General features: G+C 45.1%; 1 long non-coding RNA gene across 4 annotated transcripts in view; it reads right to left on the bottom strand.

Annotated features, from left to right (window-relative positions):
* Nucleotides 1-492: 492 nt before the first annotated feature.
* Nucleotides 493-16,323, bottom strand: part of LOC133258286 (uncharacterized) — a 388,335-nt gene continuing 372,504 nt past the window's right edge. For all 4 annotated transcript variants that reach the window (XR_009739909.1, XR_009739910.1, XR_009739908.1 and 1 more), the window contains 2 exons: nucleotides 15,876-15,952; nucleotides 493-3,101 (listed from right to left, as the gene is read on the bottom strand). This is a non-coding gene — a long non-coding RNA (uncharacterized LOC133258286). The remainder of the gene's footprint in view (nucleotides 3,102-15,875; nucleotides 15,953-16,323) is intronic.

Here is a 16,323-nt window from a genome sequence, read left to right as displayed (position 1 = left end):
CAGCCCAACCTATTTCTTTAAAAAAATAATCTCTTGAGGACTTCCCTGGAGGTCCAATGGTTAAGAATCTATGCTCCCAATGCAGGAGGCATGGATTTGATCTCTGGTTAGGAAACTGAGGTCCCCAGTACCATGGGATATGGCTAAAAAAAATCTCTTTCTCTTGCCTACTCTTAATTTTTTTTTGAGGGGGGCGGAGGTTGATGGTAAGTGGGGTCATATTCTCCACCACAAGTTACAATGCTTGCTTCTTAAGGGACTTCCTGGCCTTTCTTCTGTCATGTCTATGGAGACCTGGGTGACCACCCCTCAGCAGGTCTGGGTAAATGTCCCCTCCTCCCTTTGATAAAATACCATGCTGCCCCTCCCCCACCCAGGTCCCTGGGGGAATGCCTGATTGGTATGGTGGGGGCTAGGTGGTCACCTAAAAATTCTGGAGTTCCCAAAACTTTGAACTTATGCATAACACCAAGACAAGGACAAGGTGACATCTGAAGTTAAATACATTGTTTTTCATAATTATGAATTGGAGCTTAAATGGAAAGGGCATCTCATCTGTTAAATAATAATGATTACAAGACAGGCATAATTTCTTCCATGGTAATTTCTTTCCCTTGAGCTTCCTTGGGGTAAACAAGGAGACAGAAGGAGTATTGTTAGCTTCCTAAGCCTGTTTTCAGGCTTGTTCCTTGAAACTATCATTTCACCAGCATCTGCAGTTGCCTTGCATTTCTGGACATTGACTGGGTCTGCATGGCAAAGCTCCAGCTCTGAGTGATACTGCAACCTACCTTCTTCTCCCTATTTCTCTCCTTTGCTTACAGCACGGGGCCTTTACTTCTACATCTTTTAATTTCACCTGGGAAGCCCATAGCCTCTCACCATATCCGTCCAATCCTTTCTCAACGACATATGACTGGTCTGCTTCTCTCTCTGCAGCTCTGTAGTTTTGAAGGAGCCCATCTACACCATCCAGTGCTACACTGAGAACGCCAGCAGGAACATCCAGACCCTCCCTCCTCTAGATACCCCAGTTCTCCAAAATCTGTGTGATGCCCTGTGGCCACTGGATAAACCAATTCCCAAGACTCATGATCCTTGTGCACTTTTAGTAGCACTATTAGGGGAGGAGCTAACAGACAACTCATGACTCTGAGATCATCAGAAAACTACTCCTCCAAACAACAAGACAGGTAAATTTTAGCAGCCTTTACCAAAGCCCTAATGCAATTTTTGAGCTGGAATCAAATCATGTGGAAAACTCCAGGACCCTTGCAAGATGTGATGAAACCAACTTATGTGTTTTTTTAATTTCCCATTCAATATGCTGTTCTGTTTTTTGAGTCATATAACTTTGTGAAGCAATTATGGCTAACACACAGACTCAGGCAGGAGGCGGGAGGCAGTGAGCTGGGTAAAAAGGACTTCGCATGGGTGGAGAAGTCGGGGGTATGGGACTCAAGTTGGAGGAATCTCTAGGGAGAGGTCTTAGATCAGGAGCTAGTGACTGAAACTGTATTAATAGCTTTTGAAAACAACTATTTGTGTGTGAAGTGATAAATAGAAGTGGCTATTTTCTGGACCACATTTCATATTATCTCATTATGAAACAATATCACAGGTATCACATCACCCCATTGCCTCTTTGACAGGTGACCACCTTGTACAATGTCAACATGCTATAGAGTAAAATAATAATTACACTGAGTGCTCACTGGTGCCTGGTGTGTTTGATTGAAAAGCTTTGTAATATTAACTCATTTAAACTTCTCAACAATCCCCTGATATGGTTACTATTATCCTCCTTTACGGGCTTCCTAGATGGCGCTAGTGGTAAAGAACCTGCCTGCCAATGCAGGAGGCATAAGAGACACAGGTTCATCTACTGGGTTGGAAAGATCCCCTGGAGAAGGAAATGGCAAGCTACTCCAGTATTCTTGCCTGGAAAATCCCATGGACGGAGGAGTCTGGTGGGCTACAAGCCATAGAGTTGCACAGAGTCAGACACAACTGTAGCGACTTAGCACACATTCTGCTTTTACAAAGGAGCAAACTGAGACAGAGAGGTTTGGGTTTCTAGCTGAAGGTCACAGTCATAAGCAGCAGCACCAGGGTACAGACCCTGGTGGCTTGATGCCAACACCAGGGCTTTCCTCTCTGTTATCTGACTACATGGATGATGCTTTCTAGGTTCTGAGTACAGTTCTAAGCGTTTTGTATGTACTAATTCTTAAACCTTTAACGAATCCTATGAAATAAGAACTATTTTTGTTCCCAAAATATATAAATGAGGAAACTGAGGCCCAGACAGATTATGTGTCTTGTCCAAGGTCACATGGCTGGAGAGGGTCAGCGCTTAGATGGAAAGGCAGGCCCCCTGGTTCTGAGACCACACTCCTGAGCCCTCAGCAAAGGTCCCATCTTTCCTTCCTGCCACGGTGGAGTACAGAGGTGGGGAGGAAGTGGGGTGAGGTAGGGGTGGGGACAGAAAAAACTCCAAGTCTGAGAATATGAGTTTTGTGGGTTTGATGAGAAACTGGTCTTGCACTCTCTCTCGAAAAGGGCTCAAAACAAAACTGTAGAAGTAGGTTAAGTAGAGTCTGGGCTGCTTTTTCTCCTCAGCAATTATATAAGGCCCTCCCTCACACAGGGACCTCAGAGGGGAGATTGAGACTCTTTTATTTGTTCAGACAGACAAATTTCAGGCTCTAAATATCATGACTTCTAAGAAAATTTGCATTTAGATGATTTAAAAGAACAAAACCCCAAGAGTTGTATATCAGCAGGTTAACACAAAGGGGAGGGTTTGTTTTTGTTTTCTTGGGGTTTGGGGGAAGTGAGGGGAGTGAAGGAAAGGCTTTTTTTGGTGTCAATGAAATTACAGTGCATGAATGCCAACCTTCTTTTAGTCCAGCAAAGTCCATAGGGGTGAGTCAAGGGGAACATGAGAAGCTCTTCTTCAGTACTGCTCCCCCTCAGGGGCTGACTCTGGTGGACAGTGGGGGATCCTGAATCATTCCATTCCAGCAGGAAATGAAGCAGGAGCTTCTGCAGAATCTACAGGTACAGGATGCTGTGCAGAGGATGGTGGCACCAGGGACCTACGGACAAGAGAGACAGGAAGGGACAGGCTAAATGTGCTGGGTATCATACAGCTTCCCTGTCTATCATCTCATCTAACCCTCGCTACACAATAGGAGGAAGACAGCCTGACACATGGTAAACAAGGCTCAGTGTAAGCCAGGCCACACACCCACCATAACACAGCTAGCTATCAGGAGAGCCAGAGACAGTAATCAAACCCAAGTCTACTGGCCCCAAAGTACCATGTTATCCCAGACCTGGAAGCTAAGAGAACAAGGGGTCTCCCTCTGTCTCTGTGATGATCAACCCAACACCAGAGAATACAGGAGCTGTGCATGTCCCATGCGACCACCTGCCCTGTGAGCTTGGCAAGCTACAGAGCAGCCCGTGTCCTGGCTCCATGATTTTCCTGTGTCTGGGAAGACAAGAGGGCAGGGGCCAGCGTCATCCCTCTCGTTGTCATACTTCCTCTATAATTCCATTTTCAAACAATTGGCTTTGACTGCCCCAGCAGACCTGTCCCCCAGGAGACCATGTTCTGGCCTGTTCTGGTGGACAGCTGGCCTGGCCTCACCAACTGTCTGCAGGAAGACCGATGTTTCACATCCTTCCTGCCTGCTCTCTCCTCCTTCAACCTCCCAGCGCCACGGGGTTCAGGCATGTTGCCTGCTATGCCTACTGGTCTGTTTTCTACTTCATTTCCCAAAGCATGGTTTCCTCTCTGGGTGAAAACACAGAAGGCTGCTTCCTATCAGTACTTGTAGGGCACTTGTCTTGGGTGACTTTCAAGAAGTAGATGGTGGAGGGTAATTGATGATGATGGTGGTGGTGGTGACGGTGATAATGAAGGTAAGCATAGACCAAGCAGCCCAACACAGATCTTAGGAAATACACCAAAGAACAATTTATTTGGGGGACTATTAATGGAATGAACATTCCACTGCCATTTTTCCTGAGACATAGATCATTTGAATCAAAAAGAAGTGATCAAGAAAGGAGGACAGAGATACTTCCCCATGTTGCAGCTCTGGGTACCCCATGTGAGAGCTGAGGGGAGTATGGTAGGAGAAGCGAAAGGATGGAGGTGAAAGGGCAAGACACTGGGACACAGGTTACGAAGCAGAAATACCACCCAAACTTTATTCTTCTCTCTGCGGGCAGTGGCAGCAGTCACAGAAGTTTGGGAGTCTCCTGTCTCACCAGAAGATAGTGAGGGACCACACCTGAGTTGGTGCTGCTGGGGTGACTCATGGTGGGCCACTAGGTGACCTCAAGGGGGACGCTGGCCATGCCAGAAATGTCAACCATGTAACTTGAGGTTGGAGCTTTGAGCCACATGATATCAACCAAATTCCTGACTTCCGAGGAGAGGAGGGAGGCTGAAGATAGAATTCAGACAACTGGCTGATGATACGGTCAATTGTGGCTACATAATGAAATCCCAATAAAAACTATGGACTCTGAGGCCCAAATGGTTGGTGAATGTATCAATGTACCAGGATACATCCTGATTCTATACAGAGAAGACATGGAGAAGACTCAGGAGCTCAGCATTTGGGATCCTCCCAGGTCTTACCCTATAGGTGTCTTATGGCTGGTCCAGATTTTCATACTCAGTAAATGTATAAGGAGAGAGCTTTCCTGAGGTCTGTGAGTTGTTCTACTAAATTATCAAATCTGAGAGGGTCATGAGAACCCCAAAATCAGTAGCCAGTTGTTCAGAAGTGGCCTGGGGACCCTGGAACATGGAGCTGGTATTGGAAGGGAAAGGAGTCTTAGGAGGACAGTGTCCTCTCCCTATGGAGTCTGTGGTAACCCTGGATGGTTGATGTCAGAACTGCACTGAAGCATATTTTTGAGTGACTGGATGAGTCTTCTACAGTCCAGTGAGGGGGGTAAGAGCAAGCAACTTCCCATTTTCCCAGAGGAAGCCAAGTGACTTTCATACCCACTGTCTCTCTGGGTAAAGTGGTAGCTCAAGTTCTGGCTCGGGAGCCCATTCTCCTACAAAGCCTAAGAGTGTTTACAGGGTGCTGCCAAGTTGACATTTTTGGAGTCAAATCAGCTATTTTGGCTGCTATAACTTGCTAATGCTGAGCAGTGCACTGATTATTGAATAATCAAATCCATTTAGTATCTTTAAAATGGAGATAATTTCACATAGTTCAGACACAGTCCAATTATTTTGTTGTTAAGAAGAGTGAATTGACTTGGACCCTTGCAATTCGATCAGTTGCTTGGCAATCAACCTGCCAACAATTTTTGCTTCCCCATTTTTCTTTCTGATTTTAATTGTGACATTGGAATAAAAGGAGAGTCCACACATCTGTTGCCTTGGATTCTGAGGCTGCATTGAAAAAATCAATCCTTAGCCTGATTTTTTGATTCCCAAACTAAAGAATCCAACTATTATTTTACATCCCTTCTGTTCTTTCTTTTCACCTTGCATACTCCAATCTTCTCTAGCATCTTCTGCTTTTCCTTTCTTCTTCTTTGATTAAAAAAATGTAGAAACAGACTAGGTAAAATAGAGATTTAGCCAATGCTGAGAACACTACAAGAAATTGTATTGAATCCTATGCATCATATTCTAAATCAACATTAATGGAGATATTCAGCAGTGCTCATGTTTCACCATGACCCCTGGATCTTATATTTCATGCCTGCTTAGGTTTCCAAGCCTCCCTCTTCCTTTCTCCACCATTTTTGCATTTGTATATAATTTGCTTCATATATTATAGATGGCCAGGAGAAATATCAATAACCTCAGATATGCAGATGACACCACCCTTATGGCAGAAAGTGAAGAAGAACTAAAGAGCCTCTTATGAAAGTGAAAGAGGAGAGTGAAAAAGTTGGCTTAAAACTCAACATTCAGAAAACTAAGATCATGGCATCCGGTCCCATCACTTCATGGCAAATAGATGGGGAAATGGTGGAAATAGTGACAGACTTTATTTTGGGGGGCTCCAAAATCACTGCAGATGGTGACTGCAGCCATGAAATTAAAAGGTGCTTGTTCCTTGGAAGAAATGCTATGACCAACCTAGACAGCATATTCAAAAGCAGAGACATTCCTTTGCCAACAAAGGTCCAACTCATCAAAGCTATGGTTTTTCCAGTGGTCATGTATGGATGTGAGAGTTGGACTATAAAGAAAGCTGAGTGCCAAAGAATTGATGCTTCTGAACTGTGGGGAGAAGACTCTTGAGAGTCCCTTGGACTGCAAGGAGATCCAACCAGTCCATCCTAAAGGAAATCAGTCCTGAATTTTCATTGGAAAGACTGATGCTGAAGCTGAAACTCTAATACTTTGGCCACCTGTTATGAAGAACTGACTCATTGTAAAAGACCCTGCTACTGGGAAAGATTGAAGGTAGGAGGAGAAGGGGATGACAGAAGATGAGATGGTTGGATGGCATTACTGACTGGATTGACATGAGTCTGAGCAAACTCTGGGAATTGGTGATGGATAGGGAAGCCTGGCGTGCTGGAGTCCATGGGGTCACAAAGAGTTGGACACAACTGAATGACTGAACTGAACTGATAATTTGCTTTGCCCCCAAATTTAGTACTTGGCATTGGTTCCAGCACTGGGCTGGGCACTGGGGATGCTAAGATGAATAAGACACAGTTTGATGGGGGAGACACAAAATTAAGAGATAGTTGCAGGGGACTTCCTTGATGGCTCAGTGGTTAAGACTTTGCCTTTCAACACATTGGGTGCAGGTTCAATCCCTGATCAGAGGAGCTACAATCCCACATTCCTGAAGGCCAAAAAGCCAAAACTTAAAACAAAAGCAATATTGTAAAAAAAATTCAATAAAGATTTTTAAAACAGTCCACATTTAAAATAATCTTTTTAAAAAAGTAATGTTTCTCTTTAAAAAAAATCTGCACTCAAAACAGGCATCTGCTGGGCAAATTAGATCCTCACTCATAGGTTGTTGAATTGGAAAATAATGCCTATTCTCAGGCTGTTTGCCACAGGGGCTGAGATGCAGTGGGTAAGACCATGAATAGCCTTGAGCCAGCTGAAGTCAAGAGCAAGCCAAATTGTGAGGAAGTAGAAACATGATTAAGTAGAAGATAATAATGTTGTTGTTGTTCAGTTGCTAAGTCATGTCTGACTCTTTGTGACCCCATGGACTGTAGCCCACCAGTCTTCTCTGTCCATGGGATTTGCAAGGCAACAATACTGGAGTGGTTGTGATTTTCTTCTCCAGGGAATCTTCCCCACCCAGGGATTGAACTTACACTCCTGCTTGGCAGGTGGATTCTTCAACACTGAGCCACCAGGGAAGCCCCAAAGATACAATATGGAGGGGTTACATTAGGTCAAAAGTAGGGGGAGAAAAAGATAAAGCTTACGTATAGAGAGAAGCAGAAATCCAAGAGCTGGCCAAGTCCCTACAATGGCAAAGCACCAGGTCCATGACTTCTAAGTGTCAATGTCCTAAGAGTTAACTTGTCTCCAGCTCTAATATCCAGGTAGAAAAATCCCTTTGTGGTTTCTTAACAGAAAACTTCTCCTGAATTACTCCTCATTTCTTACAATAACCCCAGTCTCTGTATATGTGACCAGGCTACCACAGGTCATGGTTCCTCTCAACTCAAGGTTACACATCCACTGGTCCCACCTGTGCTGGGTGGTAGAGAAACTGATGGGGAGCAGAGAGCATGGCCAAGAGGTCATGTCACTTACTGGCTACTGCAGTTCCACCAAAATGCTCACAATGCCCCTTCAACATGGACCAGAACTTAGCAAGCTGTTCTTCCAGGACATGCTCTCCAACAAGAAAGTATGGAGGATTTCAGGTTAAAACAAACAAAAACACTTACAGATTACATGCCCTGCATCTCCTCATGCCCCTGGAAAGCTGTGATGGTTCTGGCTGCATTTGCTCAAGGGGACCTTTTTGTTCCACTTGGAATCTACCCTTTGCTCTGGGACTCCAGGGTTCTCAGTGATTCAGGGATGGGAGGTGGCCTAGGTCCTCTTCCAGCTCCAAGGGAAAGTGATTCCAGGATAATCTGAGGGAAATGGGGTTTCTTGCATTATTCTTTGACCTCTGGTTGGGCTGCAAGACAGCAAGGCTTTGGGGGCCGTCAGAACCATGAAATGAGAAGAGGAATCATTACAAGCTCTTGAGCCCACCTTGAACATCTGCAGGGAGAAGGAGGCCAATATTTTACCTTCTGAGGATCAAGACTAAAGAGCTGCTGAACTACCGTAGGCTGATGCATCTGTGGTCCAGGGCAGGGCTGGGAGGCAGCCCCGAAGCCACTGGGTCACTCTCACTACTTTCACATAAGACTGCCCCAAATCCTTGACCACAGAGGGGACTTTCAATCCCTAAACACAAGAAGGGATTTACGTCTCCAGCCCCCCATGTATCACGCTGCTGAGTAACTCCTGTGGATACACCCAGTGAATGTGTGGTCTTTCTAGCCCTAATGCCATAGTGAATATGCTTGTTCATTGGAGACCTGGTCTCCTCAGACCATTTCAACCCACTATTCCCCAGTTCTCCTTGTGCCCACATGCCACGGCTGATGCCAGGAGGCTGATCCTGTGGGCATCTTTTTGATCACTGCTGGTGATGGTGTGGTTATCTAAGTCAGGACCACTCCCTACCAGCCAGACAGGGCCAGTTCCGGACCAGGGAGAATGGATTACTCAGGGCAGGCTCGGTTCCTGCCGAGGTCTCAGCTGGGCCCCTGAATCACCACTGAGCATGCTGAGAACTCTGCCCCACAACCCTCTGCAGGCCTGACTCACGGAGCAGTTTCCCCAAAGAACTCCCACAAGCCCAGGTACTGCTCACAGGATGGTGGCCGCCTCCGCATAGATGAGCAAGCAAAGCCAGCCTCTAAGCTTGCTTTAAGCTCTGCTTAAAGATACAGGACCTCGTGCTCAGGGCCACATACAAGCTGCTACATGTGTACCTCTCTGCCCTGGGTTTCTGGTTTCTACCCTGACAACATAGTGTGGTGAGCCTACCTGGGGTCCCCTTCATGCTGATAACAGCCAGTCTTAGAAAATGTAGTACTTGATGGAAGAAAAAAAGAGAGGGGGAGGGTGAGAGAATTATACAAAATAGTATCCTCAGGAAAGACCTTGAGTTCCTGAGCCCAGCCTCAGAGATTCTGTTTCAGGGTGTCTGAAAGTAGCCTATATTACTGTGCTTTTAAAAAGGCATCCCAGATGATTCTGACAGGTTTGGGAAACATTCTTCAAGTGTATACATACACACACACACATAAATAGTTTATTTGTAGGTAGGACTATACAGGAGTAACCATGTTGTCAATAAATACTCTGGGATGAAAATGGTCTTATCTAGGGAGACAGGTATCTGACATTAGCTAGCAAAATGATCCTGAATAAATCAGATCTCTCCTCCAAGCCTCATCTAGAAAATAAAGAGTTCAGATTAAATTCTCTCCAGATCCTTCCAGATCCAAAGACCATCAATATTGTCGATATTACAAATGCCCACTGTCCTCAGATTTTCACTTTCCTTTCAGATATGTGCTTGTAATCTGAAGAGAACCACACAATCAGGTCCACCCAGAAGGGTATTTTCAATATCTTCCTTCCACATAGGTGACTAATAGTTAGAAGTATAGGAAGTATAAGTGAAGAGAGCAGGTAGTGGGAGTATAAATTAAAGTGAATGAACCAGCTGGGGTGTAATTGAAACCTTCCCCATCAAATAACTATAATAAGACTTGCAGCAAACTGTAAACAGAGAGACACCCAGTCCTGCACTGTGAGAGTTGCCATAGGGAAGGGAGTCCGTGCTGGAGGAGGAGCTGACCAGCAAGAGAAGGCTGGGAAAACATGAGAGTTGGGAGTAGAAGCAAGATGGCAGCCACCAGTGAAAGAAGCAAGCCGGCTGAACCCAGAAGGGAATTCAGGTAGAGATCAAGCCAGAGAAGCAAAAATCACCTGAAAACTTACAGATTTCAAGAAAGCAGGAAGCAAGAAGCCAGAGGCCATACGAGAAAGAAGAGGAGATATTTTATGTGAGTGAATCTAAGGGAATTTTCTTAGCCTCCATCAGGAGCAGGGCAGGGCTGTATGAGAAGGACTGGCCCTAGTGAATAATTAAGTATTTGCTCAAGAGCAGATATTTCTAATCTGGAAGCTTAAGGAAGACAGAAATGGGTGTATTACCAAGACTCCTAGCAAGGTAAGGCAGAACACAAACCAAGTCCATTTTGAGATCTTAAATAACCTCAGCTGTTGCAGGTTGAGGCACATGGGTTTGCAAACAGAAGTCATAATTCTCAGTGACTATACACAGACAAACCAAGTAATATTTAACGGCTATGACACTATTTTTTGTAAATCAAATTTCCTCATGTAAATCTGAAGCATTTATTTCACATGAGATATTCCAAACAGCCCTGAGAAAAATGAAACAGGCCAAAGGATAATATTCCATCAAAAACATTACCACGGGGACATTTTTTAAAAGAAAGTGCTTCCAGCGAAAGTTCGTGGTCTCGATGCACAGTGAGGCCAAAAAAAACTGAAATGTCGGAGTTTGGAGCTGAGAAAGGTTTATGGCAAGGCCGTGCAAGGAGACAAGCAGCTAATGCCCTAAAGAAGCCCTGCACTCCCTGAAGTGGTTTCAGCAAAGCATTTTTAAAGGGCAAGTGAGGAAGGCTTGCAGGGTGTATGGTCAGCTTGTGCACGGTTCACTGATGAGCTGATGGTGAAGTCACAGGGGCTAATATCAATCCTGAGGCAGAGGATGAGATGATCAGATAGCATCACCGACTCAGTGGACATGTCTGAGCAAACTCCAGGAGAGAGGGAAGGAGAGGGAAGCCTAGCACGCTGTAGTCCATGGGCTCACAGAGAGTTAGACATGACTTAGTGACTGAACGGCAAACAGGCTCCAGGAGGCCTGGGGCTATGTGCTCATGATCATCAAGCAGTTAATATTTTCCATTTCAGGGGGTGGTTCACATCTGCAAAACAACTCAGGAAGTGTGCATCAAATACTGTTATCTGGATACTTCAGAGAGGAGCTGAAGCAGGGGATATAGCCGAAGGCCTGGTGGTCGTTACTCAGCATTGACGAATGACCACACTCAGGGAAAGAAGCCCAGTGCTGTTGGGGCTTTTGTTCACAATTTTTCAGGAAATCTAGGAATCTAGATTTTTATGGGGAATCTCCTTCTTCAATGTGAGAAATTAATTTTTTAAAATTTTATACAAATACATGCAAGCCAGACCAGGCACATGGACCACTGTGATCAGCCTGCAAGCTGTGTGACTGTCACCTTGGCCCCACACTTCTTGCTGTATTCCACCACATTGAGAACATGGGCTCCTGTGATCAATGAGGTCATGTGTGAAGTTGGGAGTAAATCGAGACCACACACAGTGTTGTTTGTTGGGAAAAAGAGACACGCTCTTATTTTGTGCTAAGGGATACCCTCTAGAAGTTTCCTCGAGGGTGCTGGAGAAACAGGGAATTCAGGAGAGACAAGTGGAAGCATTCTGAATCCTGAGCCTTCACTGAGCTTTGTTGGCTGCAAAGGACAAAGATGCATCTGGCCCTCCAATAGCATTGGAAGCAGAGCATGGGCAACTTGGGGTCCAAGGCAGTTCTAGCAATCTGGTGTCCATTTGGCAATCTGGTTATCCATCTAGCAACCAGGTTGTCCATCTAGCAACAAGGTTATCCATCTAGCAGCCTGGTTATCCACCTAGCACATTGGTTGCCTACCTAGAAATCTGGTTGTCTACCTGTCAGCCTGGTTGTCTACCTAGCAACCTGGTTGTCTATCTACCAACACGGTTGTCCACCTAGCAGCCAGGTTATCTATCTAACAACCTGGTTGTCCACCTAGAACCTGGTTATCCATCTAACAACCTGGTTGTCCACTGGGCAACCAACAACAGGATCTTAGCAATCTCTCTCTGGAGTTCTTCCTTTACCAAGTCTCCATGATGATCGGATTCCAGCTTCCTTGTGCAGTTCCCTTCTTGGGTCCTCCTTCCCAGCTAGTGGACACTTGCCCACATCTCCAATTCAATTCTCTCTGAGAAGAATTCTGTTTGACCTAGTTAATCATTTTCTGACCTTGTTTGAACATTGATTTTTGTGCCAGGCTACCTCATAGGCTGCAAGCCAGGTAGAATTTGATTCCTTTGAGTCTCCATTCTCAGGTCAAGTGCCCCTAACCTGCAGGTCAGCTCAGCTTCATGAGCAGGGGAAAATGTTGGTAAATTCAGAGTGTGATCTGCCAGACACGGCTCTCCTACTAGAAGTCAGGGTGAGACAGGCAGCTGATATGTGAGACACTCATGTCATCAGTGACTCTGAGATGGCATTACAGATGAACCTAGTTCCAGGGCCGGAATAGAGACGTAGACATAATGGATGCATGGACACAGAGTGGGAAGGGGAGGGTGGGATGGATCGGGAGCTTAGGTTCGACACAAATACACTACCATGTGTAAAATAGATAGCTGGAGGGAAACTGCTGTATCACATAAGAAGCCCAGCTCAGTGCTCTGTGACGACCTACTTGGGTGGGAGTGATTCAAGAGGGAGGGGATATATGTATACATATAGCTGATTCACTTCCTTGTGCAGCAGAAACTAACACAACATTGTAAGGTAATTATACTTCAAGAAGAAAAATAACAAAGTTAAAAAAAAAGGAGTTATTGAAACTTTCAGTACAACTAGTACTTGAATAGGAAAGGAGATTCTGAGGAAACAGGAAACTTACTACGACTTATGCCATGATTTGAAGAAAAGAGAAAAAGTGTTCAGACCTAGTCAGCTCAGACAACAAGAGTATCCGTTATAACAGGGAAAGGGAAAATCTGAGAAGGCTGCCATTTTTGTTAGCGGACAAACTTAACACTTAACTTCATCCAACCTACTGACTCATTAAGAAAATTAAAAGGTCAGAGAGATGGAAGTCAAAATGTCAGATTGATAAAGCTCCCCTGGAGAAGTTGGCTCAGACAGTTGACAAATGGGCTTCACCCTGGAAATAGGCAGATCTACCCACCTCGTCATAAGCTAATTGGAATCACCCATGACCACTTGCTCCACTGAACTTGCTGACTGGCAGGCTGTGAGCAGGGCAAGGACCGGGACCAGGTAGGCTATGTAACAGAGTTGATTTTCTCAAACTTGCCAGACAAATTCAGGCACTCCTCCCTTTGGGGAAGAGCGAAACAAAGGGACAGATGTTGAATGCAGAAGAAGGAGGGGGCATGGAGCCCTCTAGGAATTGTCAGGTCAAAGCTCTATGCATTGTTTTACAAATTCAATGAGATAAAGTGATTTATTTAGCCAAAAGCTTTTTGAGAAGACCAGGTCCCTGCTCTTCTGGAGCTTACCATCTATGGGAAGGTAAGTATTCATCTGATCACCAGAAATAGATATACATTTAGAAACTTGAATAAGTGCTTTGAAGGAAAAGCACCTGGTCCTGGGAGAACAATAATAAAACCAACTCACCCAGCATGGAGGTGATCAGTGATCAGATGGTCAGAAAAGGCTCCCAGAAGAGAGGTATTTGTGCTGAAATCTGAAGGCAAAGACGGAAAGGGAGCCCTGTAGGTAGAGGAGTGGAGTGTGTAAAGACGCCAAGGTGGACAAGAGAAGGGCACCTGGAAGAACTACAAGGGACCAATTTGGGTGGAGTCGTGAACGATGGGAATGTGCCAGTCATGCAGGTACAGAATAATGCCCCCTCTCTCCTCCACAACCATTTGGGAAATTCACACAAAGGAAACATGGTGACTAACAAGACTTTAAGGCAGGCTAGCATCCAAGAAACAGCAACATCTTTTTAAATAGTTACAAAAAAGAGGTGCTTTGATAAAAGAAAGGAAGAGCTTAAAAAGGTGGGGAGTGATCCACAGCTCTACCTACCGCTGAGAAGTAAGTTAAGTCAGCTACCACTGAGAGAATCACAGACTCCTAGAGAGAGAGCTAGGGCCACCACAGGTCATCGTGGCTAAAACCATTTCAATGGACCGATGGGGCTGAAGAAGGAGAAACAGCTGTTCAGCAGAGAAGAGAGATGGGGTGTCAGCTGGAGGGAGAAGCAGAGTCATGGGACTTGTATTAATATCTTCAGATTCCTGAAAATAGCACCTAGCAGTTTGGGGACCCATTCAAATATTCAGTTAAATAACTTCTTTTCTTGTTTAGCTTTGTTTTCCTTTCTTTTTCAGGGAGTAAGCTGTCCTGCAATGTAGGGAGGCAGTGCACTCTCTGTGGAAAAGGATCTTGGTTTCCTGTTCATGAGTGGGGCTAAGAGAAGTCACTCTAGCCTTCAACTGCATCTGGTAAGTTGCCCAGTGGGCTGTCCTGTTGGTTCAGTGGTAAAGAACCCACCTGCCAATGCAGGAGACATGGGTTTGATCCCTGGGTCAGGAAAGACCCCCTGGAGGAGGAAATGTACTGTATCTCCAGTATTCTTGCCTGGGAAATCCCATGGACGGAGGAGCCTGGTGGGCTGCAGTCCATGGGGTCGCTAAGAGTCAGACACGACTGAGCTACTTCCCTTTCACTTTTCACTTTCATGCATTGGAGAAGGAAATGGCAACCCACTCCAGTGTTCTTGCCTGGAGAATCCCAGGGACGGGAGAGCCTGGTGGGCTGCTGTCTATGGGGTCGCACAGAGTCGGACACGACTGAAGTGACTTAGCAGCAAGCATACACAATGACCGGCTTACCTTGATGAAAGGTAAAATTTTCTGCATGGAAGAACTTAGAGACTGACTCCAAAAGCTGACTTCTTGAAAATCCAAGCACCAAACTGTATTCTCCCTAATCACACTTGGGGCTTCCCTGGTGGCTCAGTGGTAAAGAACCTGCCTGCCAATGCAGGTGTCTCAGCAGGATCAGCGATGGTGTTGCCAGCCCCCTGCTTACTGCCAGTAAGCAAATGCATCCTTGGGCTGAAACATGAAGCAGATGTTAGCACCCAGGAAAGGTAACTGGATCAGAGCTTGCAAGGATCCATTACCCTTTCTGCTCTTGGAGAGCTGATATTTATTGCAGGATGTGAATGGCATCCTCTCATGCTGCGGTTCTTAAACATTCGGTCATCAGAATCATCTGGAAAGCTTATTAATGCCCAGATCACTGGTCCTCAGCCCCAGAGTTTCTGATTAGGAGGGCCGAAGGATTTGCCTCTTCAACAAGCTCTCAACAATGCTGGTGCTGCTGGCCTGGGGACCCCGCTTAGGAAGGTCCTAGGGGATCCTTGATTCTCCTAAAATTTCATGCACAATCTGTGCATAGGTGCCTGTGTGTTTTTGTTCTTGAATATGTTTCATAGCTTTCCTCAGAATATACAAGTGAATCAAACCACAAACCAAGAAAAACCAGTAACTTTAAGAACATTTACTGGGACTTCCTTGGCGGTCCAGTGGTTAGAACTTCATCTTCCAATGCAGGGAGTGTGGATTCAATCCCTGGTCAGGGAACTGAGATCCCATATACCTCATGGTCAAAAAACCAAAAACCATGAAACAGAAGCAATATGGCAACACATTCAATAAAGACTTTAAGAACGGTTTCCTTTTTTTTAAAAGAACATTTACTAACACAAAATTTGAGCAAATTCTAGGAGATAGTGAAGGACAGAGGAGCCTGGCTTGCTGCAGTACATGGGGTCGCAAAGAGTCAGACACAAATTAGCGACTAAACAACAACTAACACAAAATACCAGGGGAAATGCTGACCCCAAAGAGAGATGAATATACTGTAGTATAGGAAATATAAACTCACCGGACACAGCAAAGTCTGTTCCACAAAAAGTGTTCGGAGTCCTGGAGTAAGAGCTGGGTAATGGTTGATAGGTACAACTGAAATAAAGAGATTTGGATAGGAATTAATATTCTCACCCTACAGGAATTTATTTTTAATTATAGATAATTATGCTGAAGTACAACAAGATGATTTGAAGCACTGCACTAATTCAGGAGTAATAATGCATGAATTACTGATGCAATCTTTAAAAATGTAACCTGTCATTCAACACCGGATCAGCAACCGACAGAAGGCTATGATCTGGCATCAGTATGGTACAGTAATATAGTTAACACTGGCCTTCAACCCAGCCTTTAAGAGCCCCCACAGAGCCATGAGGTGCTGAAACTTGCGTCTCCCTGTGGAGCCAAGTGAAGTCTTATATCCCTGCTAGCTGCGCTCCCCATTGGCTGACTCTCAGAATCCC

This window comes from Bos javanicus, chromosome 12, assembly GCF_032452875.1.
Source record: "Bos javanicus breed banteng chromosome 12, ARS-OSU_banteng_1.0, whole genome shotgun sequence".
Classification (NCBI taxonomy): Eukaryota; Metazoa; Chordata; class Mammalia; order Artiodactyla; family Bovidae; genus Bos; species Bos javanicus.
This window is presented reverse-complemented; position numbering and strand designations above follow the sequence as displayed.